The 10,188-nt window shown below is 37.4% G+C and overlaps 1 long non-coding RNA gene across 1 annotated transcript; it reads right to left on the reverse strand.

The window, feature by feature from the left end:
• Nucleotides 1–2,451: 2,451 nt before the first annotated feature.
• On the reverse strand, nt 2,452–8,710 carry LOC131235487 (uncharacterized). Its single transcript, XR_009166166.1, has 7 exons — nt 8,316–8,710; nt 7,016–7,089; nt 6,639–6,710; nt 3,591–5,204; nt 2,971–3,471; nt 2,765–2,845; nt 2,452–2,673 (listed from the first exon to the last, which is right to left on the reverse strand). It is a non-coding gene; the product is annotated as an uncharacterized LOC131235487 (long non-coding RNA).
• Between the last annotated feature and the right edge of the window lie 1,478 nt (nt 8,711–10,188).

Raw genomic sequence — 10,188 nt, forward strand, 5'->3', positions numbered from 1 at the left:
ATTCACGTGGCCCGTTTGGCGAATCCAACCACGATGGACGGTCATATGACATGCTAAAACTAGGAAGACTTGATTGTTGGTATTCTAGTCATGTATTCAGGTGATTGTAATGTCAGTTTTGTAATTGGATGGACATAAAGCGGGTTTATGAAGTGATTAGGGGTAAGACTGGTATATCGTTAGATTCGAGTGACTTTTTCACATGTCTAAGTTTCTCAGATTGTAATTTTAATGGCGAGTTAAGCATATTCATATAGTGTGAACAAGATGGACAGGTCATAACCTTGATCTGATAAGTGTACGAATAGATGTAGAGGTTAAGTAGCTAATTTAATATGATCTAAGGGCTGAAATTCGACGTGTATGGTTAATTTATGATCATTAAGCCTAGTATAAAATCTCACATGAGGCGGATTGTGGGAACCATGTGATCTGAAATTCAGGGGTCTAGGTCAATGGCATTTTTATACCATGTGATATTTTAATTTTCTATTAAGTACTTTATAGTTTATTTGAATTAAATAGAATAATTTTATTTTCATTTAATAAAAAATAATTTCTTTATAATGTAAAGCATTTCCAAACAGGAGATAGATAGGGGCAAATGTGTCAAAATAACATATTTCAGACATTTCAGATGTTTGTTAACAAATAGATTGTTTCAAATTCAGTACTTAATTTTCAGACTTCAGCCATAGTTACTAAACAAGTTTTTTGACTTTAGATTTCAGATTCAGGTTTCAGAGTTTAGATTCAGGCTTCAGATTTTAGATTCAGGCTTTAGACTTTAGATTTAACAAACGGGGCCTAAGCCTGAGAAATATAAAAACAGCAACCAAAGAACCACCCCAAGTATCTTGAAAAATCACTTAAATCTAAGAAAAATGTGATTTTTGGGGGATTTTTTTTATTTTTATTTTTATTTTTATTTTTATTTTTCATATTTTCCAAATCCAGCCCAACACCTCAATCGTTGATTTTAGCCCCAAATTTGTGCTCGTATCCACTGCATTTTGAAAGGAGTTGCCGATTTTATCTTTACAACTTTGTTCTAAAGAGAATTTTGAAATCCTTCATTTTTTTTTTCCAGTATTTACGCAGGTTATGATATCTTTTGAGTTTTGAAATTTTCAAAAAAAAAGTTTGAAAATCTTGATGAAATATTTTGAAAATTTTGGCGATAATTTAGAATATCAAATTCTTTGAAAATTTCAATGATATCTAGTCGATTTCCATAAGAGAAGCGATAGAAGGGACTATCAGTATCACTGGTTCGATGATACGGATATTATCGCTGATAATATCAACATCTCGCCATCTTTTAAACATTGCCTCCACCTATGTCCTTTTGGGCTATTCCCTTCCTCTCTGAGCCAACTTGAACCCACTCACTCTTTAAATGGTGCAATTCTTGCTTTCCTTGCACAGCCAAATTATCCAAGTCTACTTCCCCTTATGTTATTACTATTTATCCCCATGGTCGCCATTTTTCATGAGAACCAACGAGACTAATCTGAACCAAAATCTCTATAAAGTAATGGTAGAAAACCAACACAAAAAATTAGGAACGGTTTCAAACCGTCGCAAAATTGAGAAAAAATTAGGCCCAGTTCAAAACCGTGACAAATTTAAAAAATTAGGAACGGTTCAAAACCATCACAAATTTTATAAAACATCAATTTCAAAACAGTTTTGAACCCTTGTTTATGAAGAACCGATAAAAGCCACACAACACTGGCAAAAGCCAGTAAATTTTTTTCCTGATTGGAACCTGTATTTTTTTAATATTTGAAACCCAAAGAATGTTGCAGTACAAATAAAAATGAATATTAAACAAATATTGTATGACTTTACAATAAAAGACGTATAATATTTACAAGTTGAAAATTGTCCGACTACATTAAAAAAAATCATCCATGTGGTCCACTCCTAGCTTGGCCAATACAGCTAACCATCTCCAGCTGCTTTGTCCACACATCATTTCAACTAAGCAACATTGGTACCCATCTACAACAGTCACTGCCAAAGCGTATACCATTGAGCATACAAGAAGAGGATGCGGTTAAAGACGTTGAATGCAACTCAAGTTGACTTTCATCTTATGGATATTCAAAATTTTCTTATAAACTGTCCCAAACCAATCAATGTTTTAGCTGCCTCACTTTTAAAAGCACTAATCTCTCACCTTGTATGATGCAAACCATCCAATCCATTGCTTGTAAAAAACACAAGTATAAGAAAATGACCAACATCAAAAGGTTAGCATTAACAAAAAACAGAGCAAAGGCTACAGACTAGATCCGTATTGCGAGACCATGGTCCTAGCAATATTACAAGAAGGGCCAAGATGACTGCTAGCAAAACCCCGTGAGATCACTTCTCCGTCTTCAACTATTTTTCCCCTCTACCATCAAACTCATGACAAACACACTACCTGATCTTCCACTATCATTTGGGACGTATTAAACTACTATTCTGTTTTAATTGCCAAGCCAAAAATAGGTGTGTACAAATCGATCGGGACAGGTAAACTCCCTCATTAAGACAGTCTAACCTCAGCAGCAGGAGCAGTAAAGAAGATCATACATGGCACTTTTCTATTTTACTTGGTGGTAGAAATCGAGGAGATGTGAAGATTGGCTTCAATGGATCATAAAAGTGAAACCTGGGAGGCTTTCACAAGGAGAATTAAAATGCATCAGCTTGCAGAAGTTATTGGAACTTGAGAGAATTGAAAGCAGATAGGTATTGAAAGAGAGAATACCTGATCAGTGAGTGCCAAATTTGCATCAAAAAATGATTTTATTGTTCCGATGTCTTCCCAATAGCGATTGAAAAGATATGCCTGCCATGGAATGAATCCACAACGCAGTTGTTACAGACATGTTGTCCTCAGAGAAACCTAATTCAAGTCATATCAAAACATAGTAAAACTTGGTTCAATTTGAAGCACAAGGTGGCATCAACTACCACGGTCCACAGCAAACAGCCCCTATGCCCTGAGGTGGATATGCATCTTGAGGAGTAAGTTACCTGAACATTATAATCTTTAGCAGCCCATGGAATTCTCCAATCCAAAATCATTAGTGGTCGGATACCACCCCCTGAAAATGGCCAAATAGAGTAGAAATTTTATTGGTTAGAACTGTATGAGTCATTCTAAATTGCCGAGTAAAATAAACCGTGAAAACAATAACAATTTCTGATAAAGTGACATTGAATTGCAAACAAATTGAATTACTAGCTAGCTTCTAATCATAATTATAATGAATAAAATGATATGCTATTCACTAATGAAGCTTAACAAGACTAATCAGTTCTCAAGTGAGGCAGAAAAATGGACACAACATCATACGCATACAAATGATACTGACCATTGAATTGGTAACTTACCATTGGGTTTGGTTACTAGCAACTATATGTAATTCCTTGTTACTCCAGTGGAGATCATGCCATCCATCCACATTGCCACTGTAATGGAAGAGTAACTGTAAAATTCTCTGGAAAAAAAAAAAAAAAAGCTGAATTCCCTGAAATTAGATGAAAACTGGTTTGCTCAAATGTACATGACAATGGATGAGAAATATTACCTTCTGAACAATGGCATTTTGATTAATACCAGCAGGAATTGCCAATAGGTTCACTATCTCGAGAAGTAAAGGCACCATGGGTTGTCAACAGTTTCTGTCTTTCCACAAGCTATTTCATGCCAAAATTCCTCTTCCAAGTACCTTGCAGGAAGACATCCAGCACTAGAGTATCTTCTAGCAAACACATTGTGTTGGATCTATATGCTTGCTCAATTCAGCAATCACTCCACACAATGAATGGTGGAGACTAGCAGAAAATATAAATAAAAACAGCTTCATATTCATGGTTGCTTTTGGCATCTTTCTACATACAACTAAAATAATAAAATTAGTTCATGGTTGCTTTTGGCATCTTTCTACATACAATTAAAATAATAAAATTATTACATTAAAGATAATAGAACAATGTAGCTTTAGCAACTAAACCAAATGACTGAGAACAGAACTCACTTGTTATAGTATTCTTTGACTGATAGGACAAGATTAAGCACGACAACCTTCCCAACCAAGGCATATTGTACAAGCTAAACACATACGAAGACAAATTGCAATTTGATGATTCGTTGGCTAATGAAGTTTAAGTTTCAATTGCGAAATTTTCTAAATACAATTCCAAAATTGAATAGTACAACTTCGAGTAACAGTAATTGCAATTTGGATATTTCCACTTGGGTTGCGTTTAGAAGCGAACAGAACTGAATTGCCAGGTAACCCTTCAAATTGCAATTACATTCCTTTCATCTCCAACTTGAAATTAACATTGCTGCATTTTGGAGCTTAGTACTTAAGTAGGGATACTTTTCTACATTATCAGAATAACTGTTGCAAGTCAATTCAATAGTGCATCGAAACATTGCATAAGGCCATGTTTGGATGTACTAATGAATTGAACACCAATTCATGGGCTAGAGAGAAATAGACAAATTAAAGTTACGTTCCTTTGCAAGTCCGACTTGAGAACTACATGGCCGTGATTTGGAGCTTTGTTCCTCAAGGAGGTAGTTTCAATCTGGTTATTTACTATTACTGAAATAATTGAGCAACTCGATTCCACAATGCATCCAAATGCAGTGTAAGTGAACTAACTATCACAATCCAATTCAATAGTGTATCCAAATGCAGCCTGAAATTTTGAGCAAAGCATTCATTTGATGGTGTAATGTAACAGATGTGTTCAATAGCTTCATGGACGACAAGCGTAGTTTCAAGTCATGCCTTAGCGAGGACATAAAGGGAATGCTGAGCTTGTATGAAGCATCACACCTTGGATTTATAGGAGAAGCTGTTTTGGATGAGGCCAAAGTCTTCACAACCAGACATCTCAAGCAGATCAAAGGGATAATGGCTCCACACCTTGCTGATCCTCAAACGGAATCTCTGGACACTTGTGTCCTTCCTGATCCACCACACCCGGTAACAACATAAACATATAAGAACCAAATTGGAGATGCAAACCACCAAAGTATCCATGCTGCAGGGAGTATAAGAGCCAAAGGCATTCTCAACTGCCTTCAACCAGAATCCATTCTCCACAGGCTAACAGTACCAAACCGGTGGTTGAAACGCCATCTCTTAAGACCCAAGCTCGAATCACTTCTCTACCATATACCTTCTCTACAAACAAATCACTTGGGTGTACAAAGAACATACAATCCTTTACAGGTTGTATATGAAAACATAAAAGAAAATAAAAATTAGATCAGCAGCAGCAGAAGCCTTAGCTCATGACCTCATTCGGACTTACCAGGATGGCATGTGTTCAACATGTGGGACTAACAAACATCTACATGAAAACCTATGTCCAAGTTTCAACAGAAAAATCAACAAATGCATAAAATAAAAGTGAAATATAAATGTGGGAAAAGGTTGGAAAAAGGGCTAAAAGAAACCCATGTCAAGGAATGTAAATTCACTAAATTTTAACTTCAATTGCAACAAAAAAAATTAAAAATTAAAAGTTAAAAAAATTAAAAATTAAAAAAATTACAAAAAAATAAATCAAGACGATACCAATACAAAAACCTATTTCTAAAAATTGGGTTTTTACTTGAACAAGCCACGTTTTCTAACAAAGACACAACCCACGACTAATTTGCCAATTCAGCTTGCTTCCCTTCTAGCTTCCTGACCCTGAGCCATTTGCACATGAAGAGCATTGGTTTCAACATGCTACGCTTTACCAACTCACGAAATCTTCCCTCTTTGCCTTCGGTTACATCTACAATGACTTGGTCAACTCACTAGCCCCAATCTGTCATCCGGAGTTCCAGACCAGTGGAGCTGCAGACCAACCCAACCCATTTTACATTGAGTGATGGACAGGTGAACCAGTCTAGACTGTTCATCCCATGAAGGCCACCGTGGATGGTTTGTTTGGAAATTTGGATACTCTTATACCATTCTAACCACAAAACCACTAAAATCATTGGTTTAGAAGCATTTCCGTTAGCTTCTTCTGAATACCTAGAGCCCAATAAAACATCTCTATAACTGAAGAAGTGGATAGAACCATTTCCATATGAAGAAATTGTAGTAGAACTAATGGAGAGTGTTTGAAGCTCACCCTAATTAACTTTGGCTTTGTAAGAAACCAATCTCACCCACAACTCAGTTTGGGACTTTTCCATCTCATGCAGCTTGTGCTTAGTTCTGCCCATTTAATAAATCCAAAAATCAGTGATAGATAGTGGTTCATGGCACTGTTTTTAATTTATAGATTTAATAAATAAATAAACTGACTAAAAGGCAACTTGGCAAGTTAAGGAAGCATCAGGGCGTGCTGACAAATTGCGTAAGTAAAATGCAATGACTGTGATTAACAAAGATACATCACTTGCAGTACCCTGGTTAACCAGACGCTTCTTTCACTAGCTGGAGAGAAATTAAAAATTGAATGGTGAAAATTCAAGGATAAAAGTTGAATCATAAGCAAAATTGTGAGAAATTAAATACAAATGTAACACCACAATTGGCAAAATTTCCAGGACAAAGGTAGAATCATGAGTATAGGAAATGCATCAACCATGTACTGGAAAACAAATGAATCACCTCATATACAACTTCTTTGCTGAAATTTGATTGAAGTTCTCCCACACTCTTAGTGCACGTGTCAATGAGACTCTGCAGAGGAATACCAGAAACCACTTAGTTTTCTCTTGAAACACATTATCAGAAGAAACACATACAAGCTGGATATGCAGTCAAGTTGAAGTTATGGTCTAAAACTGAAAGCCTTCTGAGGAACATATTTAACCATTTCAGTCCATACCTGTTCAATACAGGTCCGAAACTCTTTTTTTTTTTTTTTTTTTAAAAAGGTTAATGGAGGTCCGAAGCCTTTTCCTCTAAAAAATATTTAACCGTTTCAGGGTGATAATGACCATTATGGCCATACCGCCCAAAATAACATTACTGTTGTTGAATACCTTGATAGGGCCTGCAGTGGACCACTTTCCAGGATGCTTGCTTTGCTGCCAGCACGAGGGTATTGAACCTGTCACTCGCCTAATGTCATTACTCATCCATCTTATGCACCATTAGGATAGATTACATAAACCTTAGATTGGATTAGGTTAGATGCTGCATTGTTTCCTAATTAGGGCTGTAAATGGGTTGGATATGGATCAGATATTGCAATATCTGTATGATATCTGACTTGAACACTACGGTGGAGATGACATATGCGAGCAACAGGCAATGCCCAGTTTATACCACCAAGAAAGCCTGAAACCTGATCATGGCAGAGACAATGTACCAAATAAATAGAGGAGAGAGAGAGAGAGAGAGAGAGAGAGAGTGAATAGAAGTCCCTCGGAAATCAGTGGCAGCAAGGATCAATTTCCACAAATTGATATTCAACTTGTGTTGACTGATAGTTGAAACAAGCGGAATTGTTGTTTTGGCCAAAGCCTGGCAGATTGGATTGGCCAAGAATGTGGAATCAATTCTTCTTTACAGGGCATTTAAGTGGGCCCTGATTTCCTTGTTCTGTAACTTTTTTTTTTTTGGCTTTAAAACCCTTGTTAAGCTTCAACATGACATGCCCAACATCCATCTGGGCCCTTGGTTAGGCCTTGAGTATACCTTGGTCTGATAATCAGTTGGGTATACTAATGTTGGCCGCATGTGCATTGAGGGTGGGACTTCATTCATTCTTTTAGCTGTCAAATGTTACCCACTTGATGTGTGGGCCAAGCCCTGGCCAGGGCACATACGTGCTCGGGCCTGCCTCATAATGGCACAGATTTTTTTAGTACCATTACTGAGATAAGGGTGTGAGAACAAGAAAGTTGCAACTGCTCACACTCAATCAGTTGTCAGGTGGCGGCACCAACACCTGAAAACCATCTGATTAAAGGTCCAACAAAAGTTAAAATGCCTCTCAAACCGTCATTTCATGCGGACATTTTGCACGAGCATTATAAATATCAGGTACATCCACAAAAAACATTCCTTATTGAGTCAATAGCTAGCATGCATGAAATACAGGATGTCTTACACAATAGGCATTTTAGTTTTTACAAGTGGGGACATTGTTCAGTGCCCTAAAATGATGATATTATGGTCCAAATCTGAAAAGGGGCACAAAAATAGGAAGGGTAAAACAAAATCTAAGAGAGAGGGAAACAGATATTGTACTCACATTTAAAAAGAAACAGGTAGATCAGCTCAGATCTCTGTTTACAGTGACTAAAAGGATCAGAACTCGTTGGATGTTGTACTCACCTAGTGCAAGATGGATGATGGTCGCTGAAATTGTTTTCGGCAGGAAAAAGACCGCCCAACATGAGAGAGAGAGCGAGAGAGAGGGAGGGAGCGAGGGAATCGGGGTTGTGGTAGGGTAGTTGGAGTGTTGATCCAGGTCGGTGGTGGTGGGTAGCTACTGGAGTTGTAGCAGACGGTGGTTGTAGGGCAGAGTTCCAATCTGGAAACCCTAACATTCACAAATTGAGATCTGAGAGAATTTGGAAATCTTGGGAAGGGGCTCTCACCTTTCTTGACCGGCGGTGTCCCAAATCTAGGCTTTGATTTTTTGAGATTTGAGAGAAAAAGAGGGGGATTATGAAATGTGAAGAGCTTTGGAAGAAATGAGAAGAAAAGGGAAGAGGAGAAAAACGAGAGAGATAGAGAGAGACGAGGGTAACATTTGCCCTAAGTTTTAATTCCCTATTTCTACACTTAAGAACAGTTTAAAACTGTTCTCATTAGGAACGGCCTAAATCCGTTCTTAAATCAAAGACGTGGCCGTTCCTAATAAGTGATTTTGGTGTAGTGAATAAGTTGCGCGTGATCTGAATGGATCCGTGTGGTGTTTTTAAGATTTGTAGAGATGTACGGAGAGGATTTCTTAGTAACATAGCTTAAAGCACATTAAACAATGCCACGTCATTGTTTAAACGGTTGATGGAAGAGAGATCATGAAGAAATAGTTACAGGACAGATGGCAGAAGAAACAAAGGAGGCCAAGTAGTGTTGAGCAGTTATAGCAATCGTCAAAACGTGGGAAGCATTTAGATGGTTGGATTAAGGTTATAAATAACAAAGGGATTCAACAGGAAGATTTCGTCTCATACTATCCTAATCAAAACCAAACATTATCTTTCAATTATCAGTCAATTATATTCCGTAGTGTAATCACTCTACTTTTCATGCCAAGTATATTACATTTCTTAATGTAATCCTTTACTTTTAGCTTGTTGCTTACATTTCGTAGTGTAAACCATAACATTAATCAAATAGTTGATAGTCTTAGCAGTAATTTAAGTCTACGCTCACACCTTGGATTCAGTTTTGCATCAAAAAATGGTGTTTTACAGCTGTTCTTCATGACCGACTTTAAGAATCCCTTTCTCATTTCATTTTATCTATATCGAAAAGTTCTTTCGTACGGAAGGTAAATGTGTAACCCATCATCAGAGGACGAACCATACCCTCTGAATATCGCCTTATCCTGTTTACACATTGAGCAAGTTGCTGAATAAGTGGCTGATCTCATCAAATCTCAATTATATACTACGTGTCTACCTATCTCGACGCTTGGGGTCATAATTGTTTGGTTTGAATTGAGTCACAAATTCAATTCTGGCATGCTTGCATTCTAACTTCCGAAAACCAAGCAGCAACAGTTTTTGGCACGCCCAATGGAACCCTATCTCTAATTTACCGACATAAAATTGCCAATCGAAATTACGAATAGAAGAAATAATTGAATTGCTAGGGTCGACCCCTCCACACCAACCACACCACCTCTAGTTGAGGACATGCTGTTTCAAGCGGCGTCTAAAGCATTAAATCTAAACAACAATCCAACGCTTGCGAAGGAGCATTGAGCTCTTGAAATGTTCCCCCAGACGAGATAGCAATCGTGCTTTGAGATGTATAACCGAGTATTCAGTATGTCCAGGAAAATGGAAGAGCCTAAGTTGAGCAATTCCCTATTGAAATTGAGAATACTAACAGATATATAAATAGCTAGATTGAGGCCATGCATCGATTAATGACTATGAGGGTCGAATGAACGTCGTCGGCAATGCAATATAATGCCGAAGGAAGTTCTATCAGCATGTGGCTCAACTGCCACCTCTGTAGCCTCCACAGA

Source organism: Magnolia sinica, chromosome 19, assembly GCF_029962835.1.
Source record: "Magnolia sinica isolate HGM2019 chromosome 19, MsV1, whole genome shotgun sequence".
Lineage (NCBI taxonomy): Eukaryota > Viridiplantae > Streptophyta > Magnoliopsida > Magnoliales > Magnoliaceae > Magnolia > Magnolia sinica.